This window comes from Geotrypetes seraphini, chromosome 5 (assembly GCF_902459505.1).
Source record: "Geotrypetes seraphini chromosome 5, aGeoSer1.1, whole genome shotgun sequence".
Lineage (NCBI taxonomy): Eukaryota > Metazoa > Chordata > Amphibia > Gymnophiona > Dermophiidae > Geotrypetes > Geotrypetes seraphini.
In genome coordinates, this window is record NC_047088.1 from 202831410 (window position 1) to 202853650 (window position 22241).

Consider the following 22241-nt stretch of genomic DNA (forward strand, 5'->3'; position numbering starts at 1 on the left):
TGTGCAAACTAATGGAAACTCTAATCAAACGCCAATTGGATACGATCCTGAACGAGGAGAATCTACGGGATCCCCGTCAACATGGATTTACTAAGAGGAGATCCTGCCAATCCAACCTGATCAGCTTCTTTGACTGGGTGACGAGGAAGCTGGATGTTGGGGAGCCCCTGGACATCGTATCCCTGGACTTCAGTAAAGCATTCGATAGCGTACCACACCGCAGGTTGCTGAGCAAGATGAGTTCTATAGGATTGGGCGACACATTGACGAAATGGGTTGGGAACTGGCTTGGAGGTAGGCTTCAAAGGGTGGTGGTGAACGGCACCCCCTCCCAAATGACGGAGGTAATCAGTGGAGTGCCGCAGGGCTCGGTCCTGGGCCCGATCCTATTCAACATCTTTATAAGAGACTTGGCAGAAGGGCTACGAGGTAAAATAACATTATTCGCCGATGACGCCAAACTAAGCAATGTAGTGGGCAAAAGCACAACAGACATAAATTCAATGTCAGACAACATGATGCACGACCTACTCCTACTGGAGCGCTGGTCTAGGTCCTGGCAACTTAGCTTTAATGCCAAAAAATTCAAAGTCATGCACCTGGGCAGCCAAAATCCATGCAAGACTTACACCCTTAATGGCGAGATCCTAACAGGAACTGAAGCAGAACGAGACTTAGGGGTGATCGTCAGTGAGAACATGAAGACTGCCAATCAAGTGGAGCAAGCTTCATCCAAGGCAAGGCAAATCATAGGTTGCATATGCAGGAGTTTCGTCAGCCGTAAGCCTGAAGTCATTATGCCATTGTATAGATCCATGGTGAGGCCTCACCTGGAAAACTGTGTGCAATTCTGGAGGCCACATTACCATAAGGATGTGCTGAGACTGGAGTCGGTCCAGAGAATGGCCACCCGGATGGTCTCGGGACTCAAGGATCTCCCGTACGAGGAACGGCTGGATAAGTTGCAGCTGTACTCACTCGAGGAACGCAGAGAGAGGGGTGACATGATCGAGACATTCAAGTATTTCACGGGCCGCATCGAGGTGGAAGAAGATATCTTCTTTTTCAAGGGTCCCGCGGCAACAAGGGGGCATCCGTGGAAAATCAGGGGCGGGAAACTGCTGGGGACACCAGGAAATTCTTTTTCACTGAAAGGGTGGTTGATCGCTGGAATAGTCTTCCACTTCAGGTTATTGAGGCCAGCAGCGTGCCTGATTTTAAGGCCAAATGGGATAGACACGTGGGATCTATTCACAGAGAAAGGTAGGGGAGGGTCATTGGGTGGGCAGACTAGATGGGCCGTGGCCCTTATCTGCCGTCTATTTCTATGTTTCTATAGTGCCCCTAGTGCCTCCTTCCTGTGTCCTTAGTGCCTCCAGTGCCCCTTCCCGTGTCCTTAGTTTCCCCAGTGCCTCCTTCTCATGTCCTTAGTGCCTCCGTCCTGTGTCCATAGTGCCCCCAGTGTCTCCGTCCTGTGTCCATAGTGCCCCCAGTGCCTCCTTCCCGTGTCCATAGTGCCCCCAGTGCCTCCGTCCCATGTCCATGGTGCCCCCAGTGCCTCCTTCCCATGTCCTTAGTGCCCCCAGTGCCTCCTTCTTATGCCCCCCCCCACTACTTTCTAGATTTTGGCCACCCCCAAAGCCAGCCTGCCTGTCTACCTAACTCCCTCCCTCCCTGCCGCTCTAAAGCCAGTCAGCTTGCCTGCCTACATCCTGCCCCCCTGCCGCGGAAAAAAAAAAAAAAGCGCCTCTCCCCTTCCTTTCCCCCGATCCGCACCTGCAATCTTACCTCCCCCAGCCGACAAGAAGTCTTTCCGATGTCAATTCTGACGTCGGAGAGGACGTTCAAGGCCAGCCAATCACTGCCTGGCTGGCCCAGAACATCCTCTCTGACGTCAGAATTGACGTCGGAAAGACTTCTTGTTGGCGGGGGGAGGTAGGATTGTAGTGGCACGACAGGAGGACCCAGACCTGGCCAGCTGTGCACCTCCCCAAGCTGTGCACCCGGGGCATACCTCCCCCCCCTTGGTACGCCACTGACCCCTTCTACCATTAAAAGCACAGACTCGGGGCTGAGGCTTACACATACAGCATGCTGCTGAGTATCCCAGTAGTCAGACATGTCACTCAGAGCAGCACTTGTATTGACCCCTTTACAGGGGGGGAGGGGCAGAGATTGTTTACCTGCAAATAACAACAAAGGGCCAGAAGAGAACTAGGAAAATGAGGAAATATAATTTTGTCCCTAAAACTTGCTTAACTTATGTATATATTGCTGACCATCAGATTTACAGTGCTATATTTTTTTTAAATGCACTTATGTGAATTAATTAATAGTAATTTGGACTTTAAATTTGGTTAAAACCCATAATATAAAAAAATTGATAAATTTGAAGCCAATTTTGCATTTTGTGGCAAATCATGAAGTCTAGGAGTTTTTTCAATATTTTATTTGTTTTCAGCACACCAAAATACATAGAAATTAGATGAAAATAATCAAACAGCTTTTTAGTCGCAGACTTGTGTAATCCATGCCAGGAAAGGAAAGAGCAAAAATGTTAATGGAGATAGCAGAACAGCACATTCTCTGCAGGATGCACAAGGATCAATCAGTACAAGGGGGTGCTGAAAAGTTCTCAGCCCAACAAAGAAGAGAATGATGTGGATACGGTTCAATCAATGATCTGAAACAATGTCAAAACATAGAATTTCATTTCTGCAAATTAGCACTTAATGAAATAAGAGCTCTCTCTTCAGCTAAAGTGGCAAAATAACTCAGAATTTAGGAAGTTGGTTGGTTGGACTGAGAACTTTTCATCACCCCCTCGTACTTTTTTTTTGTGTGTGTGTTCAATAAATTTTTATTAGAATTTTCAAATAATAACAAATGATGAATAACAACAAATGATAAACAAAATAGATTACAACAGCAGTTCTTAAAATAATATCTTTTACAATAACCTCCCCCCCTAACTAATCCTTTTACTAAGCTGCGGTAGCGTTTATAGCGTGCGCTGCAGATTAGCGCGCGTTAACCCCTGCGCTACGTGGAAAAACTAATGCCAGCTCAATGGAGGCATTAGTGTCTAGCGCGCATGTGCTAAAACTGCTAGCACAGCTTTGTAAAAGGAGCCCATAGTGTTGGCTGTAAAGCCAACCTATATTAACACAAGAAAACTAATAGCATGGATGTACATTACCATTTGATCATCATATCCTAGTTCACAAAACAAGATTAGCGTGATCACAAGATTATCAACCTGTAGAAACTGAAGTACTTAATAAATCATTAAATATGAACAGTTTTGTCATACTAGCATGGTTTGAATGACTGCCTGTCTTCCCTTCTCCCCCAATTCTGTTTTTAGGTATGAAAGAGAAGATATAATCCAAGCCAGAACAACCAAATTCCTTCACAGTCTTGATTCAAAGTGACTATCAAGAACAGAACCTTGAGGTACAACACTGGGAACATCTTTCCTCGGGACTCAAGGCAACATGGATTCACCAGAGATAGGTCTTGTCAGACAAATCTGATCAATTTCTTTGACTGAGTGACAAAGAATTGAGCAAAAACACTGAGCTAGATGTGGTGTATTTAGATTTTAACAAAGCCTATGACAGTGTTCCACACAGACGTCTAATAAATAAACTGAGTGCCTGTGGGATGGGCCCCAAAGTGACGGGCTGGGTCAAAAACTGCTTGAGTGGAAGATGACAGAGGGTAGTGGTCAATGGAGATCACTCTGAGGAAAGGGATGTTACCAATGGTGTGCCTCAATTTTTAACATTTTTATGAGTGATATTGCAGAAGGGCTATCAGGTAAGATTTGCCTCTTTGCAGATGATACCAAAATCTGCAATAGAGTAGACATCCCAGATGGTGTAAATAACATGAAGAAAGATCTAGGAAAGCTTGAAGAATGGTCTGAAATTTGGCAGCTAAAATTCAGTGCTAAGAAATGCAAGGTCATGCATTTGGGCTGCAAAAACCCAAAGGAACGCTACAGTTTAGGAGGTGAAGAACTTATGTGCACGACAGAAGAGCGGGATTTGGATGTGATTGTATGTGATGATCTTAAGTTGGCCAAACAGGTTGAAAAGGTGACGGCAAAAGCTAGATGGATGCTAGGGTGCATAGAATGAGGTATATGGTCAGTAGGAAAAAGGAGGTATTTATGCCCCTGTACAAGACTCATTTAGAATATTTGTACAATTCTGGAGAGCGCTCCTTCAAAAAGATTAAAAAATGATGGAGTCAGTCCAGAGGAAAGCTACTAAAATAGTGTGTGGTCTTCATCATAAGGCATATGGGGACAGACTTAAAGATCTCAATATGTATGTTTTGGGAAAAGGCGGGAAAGGGAAGATATGATAGAGACGTTTAAATATCTACATGGCGTAAATGTGCATGAGTCGAGTCTCTCTCATTTGAAAGGAAGCTCTAGAATGAGAGGGCATTGAATGAAGTTAAGAGGTGATAGGCTCAGGAGTAATCTAAGCAAATACTTTTTTATAGAAAGGGTGTTAGATGCGTGAAACAGTCTCCCAAAAGAGGTGGTGGAGACAGACTGTATCTGAATTCAAGAAGGTGTGGGATAGGCACATGGGATCTCTTAGAGAGACGAAGAGATAATGGTAACTGTGGATGGGCAGACTGGATGGGCCATTTGGCATTTATCTGCCATCATATTTCTAAGATTTTCAAAGGACATTAGATCAGTTGACAAAAATCAGAAGTGACCTTCAGGCCCTGCAACATGATCATAGAAAAGCTTTCATGGTGTCTTTTGAGTACTGCACATCCTAGTGAGTCATTTTGGGATAGGCTGTGAATTTTTGTAAATAAAAATGTCTCCATTCCACAGGCAGATGAATGGGTTAATTTGGTCTTCATCCTCCATGGACTACTCTGTTGCTTGTTTTTGTTTGCTCATGAACTTCCACTTTAGGCATCCTTTGCTTTCCTTTCAATTTGCAGCTCAGCACCATTTATTAAAAAGGCTTCCTGCTTGATAGCACACCTGCTACCTTTAAAAAATGGTACAGCCAGAAGATGATTGTTTAAAAAGATTCCTTTCTGTGAAAATAAAATAATTGGTCTGTGTGCCATGCAACAATCACAATATATTTCTTAGTTGTAGACATTTGACTTTCCCAGCAGGCATCCCTCATGATTAATTTGCAAGACATCAAGCATTTCTCTCTCACTTCCATCAAGGAAACCAATAATATTGCCAGTGTTCTCTCTGTGTGTATCTGACATCTTGCCATTTCCAGCAATATGAGAGTGCCATCAGAGGAGCTCGGCTGGCTGTCCCTTTGCTGGTTAAAGAATTAAAAATGATCAGATATCTGATACCTACCACAGATAACAAAGATTTTTCTCCTTATGCTGTGCAATTTGTACATTTCATCAGCTCTGATGGTCTTTATGATCAATATGTGGTCTTCTAAATCAGAAAATATCAAAAGCTAATCAGAGCATGGGAAAATCATTAGATCTCTATTCTGAGGACCCTTCTCCAACATTGTGCTATATGCCTGGAGCAAGTTTCCTGAGCTGGTGTGTTATGGTCCCCCCCCCCCTTTCTGAGGGGGAATATTCAATTTCTGCTACAAAAACTGGTTCCTATTTACTATATTGTATTAGCTGTTAGGGGTAGAGAATGGGAGTCAATTAAATCTTGCAGTTAACGTATGGGTCATTACATTGCATTGTCTATAAAAGCAGCAAATAATACAGAGCCGCTAACTCCACATCAAGAGGTATAACTAACTGCGCTGCACATTATCTGCCATGCAGTTAACACGCAGGAACAACTTTTTCTCTGCACAACAGCTCTCTTGAAAATGCTGGGTACCTGATTACTATTCAGAGTATTGTAAACTGCTTTGGGTGAATCGCTTCATGAAAAGGCGGTTAATACAATCCAAAGAATAAATATCCACAACTGTTAACACCATATGTTAATTTTGGCAACTGCCACATGGGAACTGCAAACCCATAGTGCATTTTAGTAGTGTGAATAAGGGAAAAGCAGTATCAAAAAAACAAAAGCATAGATGCAGCTACAGAGTGGCAAAGGGTGGCAAGTGTCCTCCCTGAAACAATTTTGGCCTCCCTTATGCCAACCCTGCCAATCAGCCTGTGTTAGTTTTAATTCCACAGTGATAATGCTCATCATAGCCAACATCACTGCCTCGGCCGCTTCCTGACCAGAAAAGAAGCAATGCACACACGGTGTCCAGTGATAGCTAACAAACAGCAGCACCTTTTGCCAGCACACGGGCCTAGTCCTTTTATAAAGCGCTAGCGTTTTTAGCGCACGCACTGGATTAGCACGCGCTATAGCGTGCGCTCCCTGAAAAACTACCGGCTGCTCAAGAAGAGGCAGTAGCGGCTAGGGCGTGCAGCATTTTAGCGCATTAAGGCCCTAACGCACCTTTGTAAAAGGAGCCCTTAAGATCTGGAAGAAAAGGAAAGCCAGAGCATTTTTTTTTTAGTTCAAAGATTTTTATTGATTTTAACATGTAAAAAGTACAATAAATGTTAACAAGACAAGATACATACAAACTGTACAAAAGCAAAGAGTCATAAGGAACACGAGTATAGAATGTCAGGTGCAACTCTGGGTAAGAGCGAACAAGAAAAAGACCTGGGTGTACTGATAGATAGGACCCTGAAACCATCGGCACAATGTGCGGCAGCGGCAAAGAAAGCAAATAGAATGTTAGGCATGATAAAGAAAGGAATCATGAGTAGATCGGAGAAAGTTATAATGCCGCTTTATAGGGCAATGGTCAGACCACACTTGGATTACTGTGTCCAACATTGGTCTCCCAACCCAAAGAAGGATATAAAACTGATGGAGAGGGTGCAGAGACGAGCAATGAATCTAATAAAAGATATGGAGAACTTGGAATACGAGGAACGACTTAAGAGACTGGGATTGTTCTCCCTTGAGAAAAGGAGACTGTGAGGGGATATGATCGAGACTTTCAAAATACTGAAAGGAATCGACAAAATAGAGCAGGAAAAAAAATTATTTACAATGTCCAATGTGACACGGACAAGAGGACATGGACTGAAGCTGAGGGGGGACAAATATCAGGAAGTTCTGCTTCATGTAGCAGGTGGTGGACACCTGGAATGCTCTACAAGAAGAGGTTATTGCAGAATCCACCGTTCTAGGATTTAAAAGCAAACTAGATGCACACCTCTTTACGAGAGGCTTATAGGGATATGGCTGACTAAAATTACGCCAGGTGTACACCTGGCTGGGCCTCCGCGTGTGCGGATCACTGGACTTAAAGGACCGAAGGTCTGATCCGGAAATGGCAGTTCTTATGTTCTTATGAAGATATTATCAATCAATATAATATAATATAATACAGCAAGCAGTCCTATGCCTATCTAGAAGGAGAAGAGTATCAGCACAACACGCAGCCAGAAGCTTATGTAATATCCAAAGCACTGAGAGACACTGGAGGCATACACCTATAGGAATGTGTGAAATGATCCATGAAGTAATGGATATGATCAAGTGGAGATATCTATGTCCTAATACATTAACTGAATGTCATCAGCCTGTATTGCAATAGGAGTGGGCTCCAATGCCAAGTTGAATAGTAGTGGCAAAAGTGGGCATCCCTGTTGCGTTCCTCGCAACGGACTAAAGGAAGCAGAAACACATCCATTGATGCAAATTTTGTAGTAGGGGCATAGTATAAAACTTTAATCATTTGAACAAATTCCATGGGGAAGCCAAATTTTGTGAGAGTGGCAAACAAAAAGGGCCATTCCACTTTGTTGAAAGTATTTTCAGCATCTAGTGCTAAAAAAAGCAAGTTTTTGGGACTGTGACTGGCACACAGATATAATATTAGATAGAGTGTGCGTGTTGTTGGAGGAGTGGCGTCCATACATAAAACCTGTTTGATCCTCAGAAATCAATGAAGGTAGAACTTTCTGCAAAAGAGATGCCAGTAATTTAGCGTAGATCTTAGCATCGATGTTTATTAGCGAGAGTGGTCTATAATTACTAACCTGTTTAGGATCTTTGCCCTGTTTTGGAATCACAATTATTGTCGCCTCTGTGAAAGTCTCATCTGCCTTCCCCTACGACCCCATAGGTGCAAAAAACATTTGCAAAAGCGGGGCCAATGTCGACTTAAAGGCTTGATAAAATTTGACAGTAATGCCATCTGGTCCTGGCGCTTTATATGTTGTCATGCTGGTGATAGTTTCAATAATTTCTGAAACTGACATAGGAGACGTCAATTTATGGTGATCCGAATCAGGCAATAAAGGCAGAGAGATTTGTTCAAAAAACATGTGAATGCAGAAAAAACATCCAAATTGTATGCTCACCCTAGTCCCACCCAAACACATTTCCTACACACCTCCTTGAGAACTACATACAGAAACATCTTAAAAATACATTTTGAAATAGCAATTTGGAAGTTTTTGCTATAAAAAAATATATCCATCTGTTGTTTTTTCTTAGACATGTGTTAACTTTTCCCTCACTCAGAGAACACTTATGAAACTACTCACATGTTAATTAAAGTGTCCACCGGGAGAGGTTATGAAGATGTGCACTATTAATAGGTACTGTTTAGCTACCTAGCAGACTTTAAAATAATCTAATTTAAACAGACATATATATTCCACCTGTACCCCATTCCTGAGGCTTACGAGGGGGTGCTGAAAAGTTCTCAGCCTAACCAACTTTCTAAATTCTGAGCCTTATTTTGCTACTGTAGCTGAAAAGAATGTTTTAGAATCGTAATGCTATGTTTTGACGCTTTTCATGTGTGGAACTCTGAGCCATCATGAAGTTCTTACTCCTACAGAAGAAAACTCCAAAGGAAATCCATGAATGTAAGATGCAAACATTGAGTGACAAATGTCCATCATACTCCACAGTGAAGAAGTGGTGTGCAAACTTTCAGAGTGGAGATTTCGAGACCAAAGATGCAAGCAGCAAGGTCTAGGAGGCCTCAAATGGTGTCAACTCCTGAAATTGTTGATCATGTCCATGACCTGATTTGGGCAGATTGGTGAATATCAGCTAAAACAATTGCTGAGATGTTACAGATATCTAGGGCACTGGTCCCCAACCCTGTCCTGGAGGACCACTAGCCAGTTGGGTTTTTGGGATAGCCCTAATGAATATGCATGAAGCAGATCTGCATTCCTATCATCTTCATTACATGCATATCTCTTTCATGCATATTCGCTAGGGCTATCCTGAAAACTTGACTGGCTGGTGGTCCTCTAGGACAGGGTTGGGAACCACTGATCTAGGGAATGTATTGGGTGTATAATCCACAAGCAGCTGGGTATGCAGAAGCTGTCAGCCAAGTGGGTGCCCGAATGTTTGAATGCGGATAAACTGTCGAGTACATACTTCCAAGTTGATTTTGAAGAATTTTCAGTGAGCTGGTGCCAGCTTTTTGAATGACTAATTACTGCTGACGAAACATGGTTTCACCACTAAGATTCTGAGACCAAAGCCAGTCCATGCAATGGCAGCACACAGGTTCTCCAAGGCCAAGGAAATTCAAGACCCAAAAGTCAGTAGGAAAGATCATGGCCATACTGTTTTGGGATCAGGAAGTTGTTGTAATGACTGACTATCTTCCAAAGGGCCAAACAGTTAATACAGAATACTACTGTAACTTGCTGTGCTGATTAAAGGAGGCATTGAAAACAAAAGGAGGGGGGAGTTACGGAAAGGAGTTCTCTTTTTGCAACACAATGCACCTACTCACAAGGCTGGCAAAACAATGGATGTTTTGATGTAGTTGCATAGACCATCCACCCTACTCACCTGATCTTACTCCATCTGACAAGTTTGCTGTCCTTCTACAATTCGACCTCTCCGCAGCTTTTGACGTTGTCCACCACGACATTCTAATTTTCCAACTCTCCAAGATAGGCATTAGCTCCATAGTTCTTGATTGGTTCTCCAAATTCTTGCGCTCCCGCTCTTACATGGTTAACATGAGCGGCACCTCATCCTCCCCCTGGACCCCGACTTGTGGTGTCCCACAAGGCTCACCCCTCTCCCCAATCCTCTTTAACATTTACATGTCCTCCCTGAAACTACTCCAACTATCCCCCCTTGAAACTCTTTACACTTACGCTGATGACATCCTCGTCCTCCTTGAGACCGACTCGAACCTCACTAACCTCTCCACGAACATATCCTCATGCATAAAGAACCTCCAATCCTGGGCATTCACAATGCATATGAAACTAAACGAGTCCAAAACAAAACTCCTTTGGCTCGGCCCAATATTAGACCATCTACCTTCCTCCATCCCATTGTCCTCCGGCCCCCCATTACAGCTCGAGTTCTCAAGCAAAGTTCTGGGTGTCACCTTAGACTCTTCTCTATCCTTCAACGAACATCTCCAATCCCTGGTGAAGAAATGCTTCTTCAGCCTTCACATGCTAAGGAAAGTCAGACCCTATTTTCACCAAAAACACTTCGCAGTCCTAGTACAATCCATCATCCTCTCCAGATTGGATTATTGCAATTCTATCTACCTCAGCCTAACCAAGAAAAGCCTCCACAGATTTCAGCGGATTCAGAATGCCGCAGCTAAGCTTGTTTTCGCGAAAAGCAAATTTGATCGTGTCTCACCACTCCTGTCTAAGCTCCATTGGCTCCCAGTAATCCCCAGGATCCACTTCAAATGTGCGTGTCTGGCCTACAAGATCCTACATGGCATCCTTCCTGCCGTTATCCCTCTATCCTGGAACTCCCCAACCCCTACTTCCTCCAGATCCTCCCAAATTTTTAAACTATCCTTCCCTTCCATAAAAGGTATTTCCCATGCAGGCAAATTTGGATCATCCCTCCCCTTTAGAATCACTGAGATCTGGAATAACCTCACCTCCCCACTCCGAACCTCAAGCTCCCTCCAACTCTTCCGCAAACACCTAAAAACCTGGCTATTCTCAAAACTGTAACACTTCCCCCCTCTTAGGCCTCTCACCTTCCCCTTTACACCTAACTCTTTAATCTCTCCACTGTAGTTCCTCTCTCATCCTTCTTCCTGTAAACCGTGCCGAGCTCCGCATTCGTGGAGATGGTGCGGTATATAAACCCAAGGTTTAGTTTAGTTTAGTTTAGTTTCTGTTTCCAAACTTTAAAAAGAGTTTGAAAGGGCAATTTATTTCCAAGTGATTCAGAGGTGATTGCAGCAGTGGAACAGTATTTCAGTGACCAGACATCAGAGTATTTTTGGAAGGGTTACAGAAACCTTGGATACGATGTGCCAAGTGTGTTAGACTTAGGGGTGAATATGTGGAATAACATAAATTTTATGGCGCCACATCATTCCATTCTTGGAACTTTTCAGCACACCCTCGTAAATTAGATTACAAGAACCATAAATCATCACAAGAGAGCATGTGAACAATACCATAGTTAAGACCAAAATCAATTAAAAATGAACATTTAAATCAAATCAATAAAAATGAACATCCTATATAATAAAACGCTAGCTGCGCATGCGCACTCCTGCCTGCGTGTTCCGTGATCCGTATGTCCGTGGCAGGCAGGAGAGCGAATACGCGGTTAGGGTCCACACTAGAGTGCTGTGGCCGACTCAGGATCGTGGGAGGATGCGCCGCGCAAAGTGCTGCACAGGTACTGGAGGGGGAGGGACATAACGCTTCTGCACATACCGGCACAAACCTTCCTCCAGCGTTGGCAGCCGCAGCACGCTAAACAGGCTGCTTCGTGGCTTTCTCCTGCAGTTGAGTCCCTATGCCGCGTCACTGATGATGTCATCAATGACGTGACAGAGGGACTCAACGGCAGAAGAAAGCCACAAAGCAGCCTGTTGAGCGTGCTGCGGCTGCCAACGCTGGAGGGAGGTTTGTTATTAAAGTCATCATGCTGGGAGGGTCACAGAGTCAGCGGGGGTTGGGCTGGGAAGGGAGAAAAGCGTCTGCCTTGGGTGCTTCAGGCAGCAGCAGCATTTACAATTCGCTGCTGTTGCCGGCTTCAGGCCTTAATCTCTGGCCGGTCCTGCTTACTTCCTGTTTTCATGAAGACAGGACCCGCCAAAGAGGAAGACCTGAAGCCAGCAACAGCAATGAATTGTGAATGCTGCTGCTGCCCGATGAAGTAGTTCAAGGAGGAAAGTAAGTAGAGGGGGAGAGAATGGCTTGGAGGGAAGAAGAGATGGCAGGGCATGGAGGGAAGGAGGAAGGTATGCCAGACCAAGGGAAAAGGAAGGAGGAGATGGAGAGAGGCCATATGGAACAAAGAAAGAGAGGGCGGACACTGGATGGAAAGAGAAGAGAGGGCAGTGAATGGAATGGGCAAGACAGAGGGTGAACAGTAGATGGAAGGGGTAGAGAGAGGGAGACAGACACTGAATGGAAGTGTGGAGGACAGGGGGAGCAGACGTTGGAAGGAAGTGGGGAGGAGAAAGAAAAAAGGGCACATGCAGGATTGAGGGAAGAGGATAGAGTTAGAAATAAAGATAGGCAGACAGGGGGCCAGGGAAAGACACAGACAGAAAGAAAGAATGACAGCATCCAAGGAGAGAGAGAGAGAAATAAAAAACAAAAAAACAGACAGACAGACATCTACTCTAGCACCCGTTAATGTAACGGGCTAAAACACTAGTTTTATAATAAAGAATGGTTTAAATTCTACAATAAACTCATATTCCCAAGAAGGTCACTGGAATCAACTATAGATTTGAGGAAACAGCCAAGTCTTCAGCTTCTTCCAGAACTGAAATGGCAAATGTTTGTCTTTAGCAATAATTTTTTTAATGATTGCATATTCATTATTTTCTAATGTGGTTAGAGGTGAAAAATCAAATCTTTCTTTCTTTCTGTGCAATTATTTTAATTAGCTGTGATGTGGGGCTAACTGAACCCTTACCAGTACTGTGCTCACTGGGATGGGAATCTCCTCATTACTAACTTTTTTTTTTTTTTTTGCTTAGTGTTCAAAGTGTTTCTGAACATTTGTGCCTCTGGGCATCTATGGTACAACACAACTCAAAATCATTACAATGGACGATTTTCTACTTTAGGAAAGTGTTTGGAAATGAGCCAAAAGACTTGAAATTGCCATTTACTGTAATTAGAAGGTGAATACTCAACAGTAATGTCTTCACTTGAAATGTCTACTTAAAAGCAGGTCTGCATCTTGGACATAAAATCGAGCTATCTCTGACTGAAATGAGTCAGTTCAAAACCAATCGGGGAGAAAAAAAATGCTAAATAATTATGAGATTGTATATTTATTCACATAAACAACTGGGATATTGCAGGTGAGTACCTGTGAACTTAAAAGTTGACATTAAGAAGTGGCACTTCCCATGTAGTACAGATCTATGCTCTGAGAGTGGATGTTAGTGGGCAACACTCTTAGAATAATGCAAATTGTTACTTATTCACGGGACCATTTTTCATCTCAAAATAATGTGTTTCAAGTCCATATCTGTATGCATATTCTCAAGGCTAGTTACTTTAGTTTTTCCTAGGCTTGTATTAGTGGCCTTCTATTTGTAGCCTTACAGTGCTCTATTCTAATGTGAATGAACACTTTGAGCCAGATTCTCTAAATGGCACCGTTGTTGGCGGCCTCCTTAAAAGCGGCGGTCATATGATGACGCCGTTTAGAGAATTGCGCTTCCAGCAAAGGTAGACATCAGAAATGTGGGCCATGATTTTCAAGACCTACATTTCCGGTGCCTACCTTTGATGTGAATTGCGCCTCTGGAGATGCATTAGGTGCCATAAAGCACCTCTGGAGGCACAATTCAGGTCAAAGGCAGGTGCCTCGAATTTCCTTTTAAGTCCACTTTTAAATGGCATTTTGGACTTAGGCACTGGTAGTGCACCTAACAGCATCTAGGTTAAGGTGCTGTTTAGAGAATATGGGCCTATGAGCAGAATTCTCTACAAGGTGCCATTGTCGGCGGTCACCTTAAAAGTGGCCAATGATCACATGTCAATCACTTGATGGTACCATGTAGAGAACTGCACCTCCGGCAAAGGTAAGAGATAGAAATGTAGGCCAGGGTTTCCAAGACCTACATTTCTGGCACCTACCTTTGATGTGAATTGTGCCTCCAGAGGTGCTATATGGCACCTAATGCCACTTCCAGCATTTCCCATGCCTACAGTGGTGTTAATGTTTTTTTAAGCGCCTCAAATTTCCTCAAGTCCGCTTTTAAATGATGTTTTGGACTTAACTCAGGTGCTGGTAGGACACCTATCGGCACCTAAGTTAAGGCACCATTTAGAGAATAAGGATCTTTAAAGGATTAGAAAATAATTAGACCATAAAGAGAAATGATGTTGTCAAAAGGCAAGTTTAAAAACCAATGAACTCTCAGGGGTTCTTTTTCATTCTTGTGAAACAGGTTATTATAAAATAATGGACAGAATTCCTATACTGTGATTGGCTGCTAATGGCTTTGATGGGCTCCATTAAAGATGAATACAATCAGAATATGAGAAAGAACACTTTTTTTTTTAATATCCCTGTGGTTAAGATATCCTCCAGCTAGTGATAAGACATTGATTCCCTAAAGATTACCTTTTCAATAGTAACATTAGGGGGTTCTTATACTAAATCAAATTAAGGTTTTGCACTTACACGTGTTAACAGCAACTATTAATGGTGCTATGGGGCTTGAACGAATCGGGTCCAGGGAATATGGTGTTGGGGGGTGATTGGGTTGGGGAAGATCAGGTAGCTAGGGGAGATCATATTGAGAGAGGGGATGGCAGCAAGGGGACTGGACTACTGGACTACTGGTAGAATGGTTTCACTTACCACTTCCTCTTGAGGCAGGCCATCAGAGATAGTACACAGATCACTGTAGACCACTTTTCTGGTCTGCTCTAGTCACAACATTTCCTGGGTTGGCTTGTTTAATAGGGCAGTAGTACAGCCTAGTGCAAGAGCCCCTAGTTGAAGTACAGTTTGTATTTGAGGTAATGGCAGGTAAAGCGATTTGCTCAAATCAAGTTTCAAATTTCAAGTTTAATAGGTTTTTTGATTAATCGCTTAAAATTACATTTGTTGAGTGACAATACAGTAAATAAAAAAATACTTTAAAAAGTACAGAATTACAATCAATTTAACATACTCATAACATTAGGTAAGGAGGAATGAAATACAAATCTTTAAAGTAAAGAGAAAACATTAAGGGAAAATACAGAAGGTTAACAAAATAACAAAATATAACAAGATATAATTTAATGGGGTTGTAGGATATTAAAATCAGTTTTCAAAGGCATCCTTGAAAATAAATGTTTTTAAGTTACTTTTAAATTTTCCGAATTCCTGTGCTTCCCTTAAAAATATAGGAAGGGCATTCCAAGTCTGTGGTGCGGTAACTGAAAAAATAAATTGTCGTCTTGTATTTATAATTTTCAACAAAGGAATAGTCAATAGGTTTTGTTCATTAGATCTTAAAATTCTCTTTACAGCATAAGGAATTAATAATTTAAATAAGAAAGCAGGAGTCTTATTATAGAGGGTTTTGAAGGTAATTATACAAAGTTTATACGTAATTCTATGAATAACTGGAAGCCAGTGTGCATTTTTAAGAAGACGTGTTACATGGTCAAACTTTCTAGATTTTGTTATAAGCTTAATTGAGGCATTTTGTATAATTTGAAGATGTTTTATTTCATGCAACGCAATTCCTTTGAAAAGAGAATTGCAATAGTCGATTTTAGAAATCACCAAAGAGTGAATGAGAATATTAAGTAATTTAGGACATAGAAATTTAGAAATAGATCGAATTTTATGTAATCTGTAAAAGGTAGTTTTCATAATATTACTAATGTGATCATGAAAATTTAGTTTATTATCAAAAATCACCCCTAAAATTTTAATATTATTAACTGATTGCAGGGGGACGTTTTGAATAGAAATTGGAGTAACAAGAGGAAAACTATCTTTCCATGGAAAAAGCATAACATTAGTTTTTTTAATGTTAAGAGCCAATCTGTTTGTATCCAGCCAGTGATAAATTTGGTCAAGTTTTTCATTAATCGCTAATATTTCAGTAGTATCATTATTGTTTAATGGATGCAGTAGCTGGATATCATCAGCATAGGCAAAAACTTGAAAGCCTACAGATTGGCATAAAGTCATTAGTGGTGCAAGAAAGATATTGAAAAGTAAAGGCGAAAGAATAGATCCTTGAGGGACCCCATGTGCAATTTGTGTAGGTTTAGAAGAAGATTCATTGAAAAGAACAGTAGAAGTGCGATTAATGAAATATGATGTAAACCAAGAGAGAACTTGATCTGTAACACCAATAGATTGGAGTCTGCCAAGAAGTTGATGATCAATCGTGTCAAATGCTGCTGAAAGGTCAATGGAAATTAATAGCACCGATTGATGATGATCTAAAAAAATATTGGATAGAAGTGGTCATGCCAATTAGTGAATATTCAGTGCTATGGTGTTGTCTAAAACCAGTTTGGTTAGGATGTAACACGTTAGTTTTTTCTACGAACTCTGAAATTTGATTGAAAACAACTCTATCCTCATCCTCCTAGATCTACGGCTTTTGACACTGTAGATCACCACCTACTCGTTGATGTGCTGTCCTTGCTTGGGTTTCAGGGCTCTATTATGTCATGATTTTCTTCTTATATTTCCCATCACACTTTTAGCGTAAACTCTGGAGGATCCTCCACCACCGCCAATCTGCTATAGGTCAGTGTACCTCCAGGGCTCTGTCCTAGGACCTCTTCTTTCCTCCATCTATACTACTTTCCTCAGTTCTCTAATTTCCCATAGCTTCAGTATCATCTCTATCCTGACGACTCATAGATCTACCTCTCTACACCTGAAATATCTACAGGAATCCAGGCCCGAGTCTCAGCCTGCCTGTCTGACATTACTAACTGGATGTCTCGCTGCCATCTAAAATTAAACATGGCCAAGACTGAGCTTCTTATCTTTCCTTCTAAATCCACCTCTCCTCTTCCTCCATTCTCTATTTCTGTGGATAATACTCTCATCCTCTCCATATTATCTCTTGCCTTCAAGGTTCAAATGAACCACTCACCTGCATTTATCGACAGACTTTTAATATCATATACCACAACCAGAACTCCTAGATCTACTCATCAAAATCTTTTTGTAGTTCCATCTATGCGACAAATAATGTATGGAATGGAATGAAAAAGGTCAAGAACGGACGAAAACTGGAATAAGCACAAACAACATCAACGTAGGTGCCATAAGGCGGTAAAGGGGGCCAAAAGAGACTACGAGGAAATATAGCCATAGAGGTGAAAAACTTCAAGCCGTTCTTTTGATATATTAAGGGGAAACTACCTGCGAAGGAAGCGGTGGGACCACTGGATGCCCATTGAATATGGGGAGTGCTAAAGGAGGACAAAGTAATCACCGACCAAGCTGAACACATTTTTTGCATCTGTATTTACCGAAGAGGATATACACAGCATACCGGAACCCATTAGGCTATATGCTGGAAACGATGACGGGAAACTGGCAGGGTTAACGGTCAGTCTAGAAGAGGTATGCAGGCAGATTGATAGGCTTAAGAGCGATAAATCCCCGGGATCGGATGGCATCTATCTAAGGGTCATCAAGGAACTGAAAGGGACTATAGCTGAACTGCTTCAACTAATAGCCAATCTGTCGATCAAATCAGGAAAGATTCCGGAAGACTGGAAGGTGGCTAATGTTTCGCCGATCTTCAAAAAAGGTTCGAGGGGAGATCCGGGGAACTACAGGCTGGTGAATCTGACCTCGGTACCAGGAAAGATGGTAGAGGCGCTGATAAAGGACCGCATGATTGATCACCTTGAAGGACACAATATGATGAGGACCAGCCAGATGGTTTCAGCAAAGGAAGATCTTGCTTGATGAACTTGCTGCACTTCTTCGAGGAAGTAAACAGGCGGATAGACAAGGTTGACCCAGTTGATATTGTATATCTGTATTTTCAGAAGGCATTCGACAAGGTTCCACATGAACGACTACTTTGGAAAAATGCGAGCCATGGAATCGAGGATGAAATACTTACGTGGATTAAAAACTGGCTGGAGCATAGGAAACAGAGAGTGGGGGTAAATGGACAATACTTGGACTGGAAGAGCGTCACCAGTGGGGTGCCGCAAGGCTCAGTGCTTGGACCCGTGCTCTTCAACATCTTTATAAACGATCTGGACATTGGTACGACGAGTTGTGGAGTTGTGGACGAGTTGTTTGTCATAGACTATAAAATCTTCCAAGCAGGGACTGTCTCTTGCCTGTTATCTGGTAGTGCTATAGAAATAATAAGCAGTAGTAGTAGTATGCATAAGAATTTGGTTCTCTGATTCAACATGGCTTATTGCACTGCTCTACTTCTCTACGTCTCTTCTTTTTAGCAGATATTCTCAAAGTTCATAATGTACAGTCCAGTATTAGACAAAATAATCTCATATAAGTGCCAGTGGGAGTGGGATATCAGACTACCCTCTGAGCAACATATCTCATTAGGGTTTAATTCCTCATTCTTCCCGAGGGCACAACTTTTAAAAAACCTCATGTTATCTTATTTCGTATCAAAAGTTCATTAGATAATTCACTAAGCTTAATTTCATAGGTTAATTTCATAAGTTAGTTTCATAAATTAATTTCAATATATAGATTAATCATTTAATCTGATAATTTAGCTTTTCAGCCGTCGATGTAAGTCCCTTTCACTTTCTTTATCAAGGCAATGGGAAAGCTGAAAAGAGAACACAATATACTATCATTAAAAACCCAATAACTCCACCACAAAACCAATTGCAGTAGAGTCCTCTCTTACCTTCATAACTTTCTACATCACTCATAAAGCCGTCGGCTCTCATAAGACAGCCGTGGTGTTCTAACACTGAACTGTTATACTTCCTCCCCATGATGTCACTTCCGGTTTACCCAGGTTGCCTACAGACTAGCTAAGAACCTTAAACAATTATTTAATTTTTACTTTTTATTATTTTTTGGTACTTCTACATTTACTTTCAATAGCAACCCACCCAGAGCTGAAAATTCATTCTTCCCTCAAGTTAAACTTATGAAATTAACCTATGAAATTAAGCTTAGTGAATTATCTAATGAACTTTTGATAAGAAATAACATAACATAACATAAAGTTGTGCCTCGAGAAGAATGAGGAATTAAATCCTAATGAGCAGTGTTGCTCAGAGGGCACTCTGATATCCTACTCCCACTGGCACTTATATGAGATTATTTTATCTAATACTGGACTGTACGTTATGAACTTATTGCACTGCTATCATCAGACAATAATTATTATAGGTAACAACATAGCTCTACCAAATGCACACAGCGTTGTACATTAAACACTCAAGAGATCAACCCTGCCTCATAGAGCTTACAATCTAATTAGACACACAGGACAAAAGGGTGAATCTATACAGTGGCGTAGCGAGGGTGAGATGCGCCCAGGGTGGTGGGGCCCTTCCCTTGCCCTCATCTCCGCCCCTCTTCCCTTCCCCTGTACCTCTAGTTGTTCACTGCCATGAACAACATGAATTTCAATATGCTCCTTGTGACCCCGTCGGCTCTCCTTCTGATGTCACATCCTATGCGCAGCACCCAGAAATGACATCAGCGGGAAAGATGACGCGGTCACGAGCACATTGAAGTTGCTGCTTGGGGCGATGAACAACGAGGCATGGGGGAAGGGAACAGGGGCATGCCCTACCAACAAGGTGCCCGAGACGGACTGCACCCTCCTCCCCCCCTTATTACACCACTGAATCTATATATGCTGTTCGGGTGGGGAATTAGAAGGGGAATTATGAGGCAGCTAGGGAGGGAGGAATATAGAGGGAATGACTGTTGTGCTTTACAAGTTGGTTGGGTTAGGGCATACATGCAGCTTCAAAAAAGTGGGCTTTAAGCCTGTATTTGAATGACATTAGAGATGGCGCCTGACATACCAAGTCAGGCAGGTAAGCAGTTGCCTTCTAAATAGTGTGTGTCTATTTTTTGTCATTGGGATGAGGCATAACCAAAGCAGTTTTTCATTTATTTTAGTATAACCTACTGGGTTTTGGTTGGGTTTTTTTTTTAAATTATAGCAATGACTTGTCTGAAGTTAAGCATTGCTTGTCACAAAGAAAATCAAGAGTTAATTGAAGCTATTAATTCAGTAGCATAGAAATCTCCATTTGAAGTGCAATCCTTAATCATTTACATATATCATATGTCATTAAATATTAACCGTATTGGTCCAGTAGTATCATTATGCTAATCTTGATCATTTCTCAAAGTCAAGTAGACAATGTGTTCTCCACAGAAAGCTGAAACTCCAGGCCATAGCAACATAGGTAACAGGTGAACACTGCAGTGGTACAAGGTATGCCTTTGAGAGGGGCATAGACATAGCCGTAACAGATGGTATGTGGTAGCAGAACTGTTATTCTCATGTAGTGCTGTTCTCAACGGTGGAGGAGGGGAGGAGGTTGTACATTTCTTCCTGTAGAACTTTAGCCTCCCAAACCCCATCTTTTTTATTTATATACTGCTTCTATTCGAAGCAGTACCTGAATGTAAACTGCTTCGAATAGAAGCAGTTTACATTCAGGTACTCTAAATATTTCTCCTTTTCTGTCCTGGTGGACTCACAATCTAACTATGGTATCTGGGACAACGGAGGATTAAAGGACTTGCCCAGGGTCACAAGGAGCAGCAAAGGGATTGAACTCACAACCTCAGGGCGCAGAGGCAAGGGTTCTAACCACTAGTCTACTACCTCAATAGTAAATGTTTAATAAGGACTTCACTTTTTAATTAGGTTACTGGGTCATGACTGCTTGAATATGTGCATATAGATAAATTAATTTTTTTGTGGCTATCTTTAGTTTTTAATATTACTGCTTCTTAGTTATCATGGTTGCATAACTTATTCTACTTTTATTTATACACTGATGTTTGTATTTTTAATTTTTGCTGTTCATTCTCTCTTAAAGGGCAATCAAAATACACTAAAATATAAAATTTCCTTAGAAGGCCTTGCCTGACTCGAACCAGTGTGACCTCCGTCTCTCACAGAGGGTTTGGACATAGCCATCCTGGACAACTAAGACACTGACTCATCATGTAAGTGATCACATTCCATCCCACATCACTGTCTTGCAATTTTCAAATTCCAACGGAGCAGAAAATGACAGGGTGATGTACGGTAACCAGAAGACTTTGGGTTGACCATGTCTAATGAGCTCCAGAAAATAAAACAGTGTGATAAGACAGCAGGCAGAACAAAAGGAACACCTATTCAGAAACATAATTAGGTGATAGTGTCTGTAGGTGGTGGGTAAAACTTCAGGGGTTGCTGATAAAGGAAGCTGCATATGCTGGGGATGAGCACAGGACTTAACAATTATTAGCTTATTAGGGAAAGTGTATGTTTGAAACTTACAAAAGAGTTTGTCATTTGAATTGTGTGCGCACAGAGTTTGCAAAATAAAATTGTTTTCACACTAGGAAAGTTGAGCCATGGTGATTGATCTGTCAGCTAGCCGTAGTCACATCTTTTTGATATACAGAAGAGTAGGAGGGAAATTTGGCATAATAACAGTTGATTAGAGATTTGTATCAATAAGGTCCAGATTCTATATACGGCGCTGATAGCTGTGGCCACCTAAAAAGCAGTCACCGATTGCTTGTCAATCATGGGACAGCATCCTACACGGTATCGCATCTCCACGAAAGATAGGTGTTGGAAATGTAGGCCAGGGTTTTCCGGTCCTACATTTCCAGCGCCAATCTTTGCTGTGAATTGCACCTATGTAGTCACTTTAGCCCGCCTAACACCACTTCTGGCATTAGCCACATCCAAAGTGGCATTTGGTGGCCTAAATGCCTATGTAGGCACAATTCCGATGCATATGATTTAGGCGTTGGTAGGCGCTTTAACAATACCATTTTTTTGCCATTTTAAACAGTGTTTGTTACTTAGGCGCCAGCGGAGAGCCTATTGGCACCTAAATTTAGGTGCCATTTCTAGAGTTTCCCCCCCCCAAGTGTATAATTACGCCTAACTCTGATCTTAATAATGAATTGTAATCCTATTGCAGGCCATTAACAAACATATTAGCATAAAATGCCTTCAATAAATTTAAAGGACTTTAAATTAGATTACATATCCCCACACTTTAAACCATTTTAACTGAACAATAATAAGATGTAGACT

The 22241-nt window shown here is 41.8% G+C and overlaps 1 protein-coding gene across 3 annotated transcripts in view; it reads right to left on the bottom strand.

The window, feature by feature from the left end:
* LOC117361290 (myosin-IIIb-like) overlaps positions 1 to 19610 on the bottom strand; it is a 149282-nt gene extending 129672 nt beyond the window's left edge. For 2 of the 3 annotated variants that reach the window (XM_033946436.1, XM_033946439.1), the window contains exon 1: positions 18846 to 18960. The gene's annotated coding sequence lies outside the window, so the exon portion shown is untranslated. Of the gene's footprint in view, positions 1 to 18845; positions 18961 to 19544 lie in introns of those variants that run through there. The other variant, XM_033946437.1, reaches the window with a different exon arrangement.
* Between the last annotated feature and the right edge of the window lie 2631 nt (positions 19611 to 22241).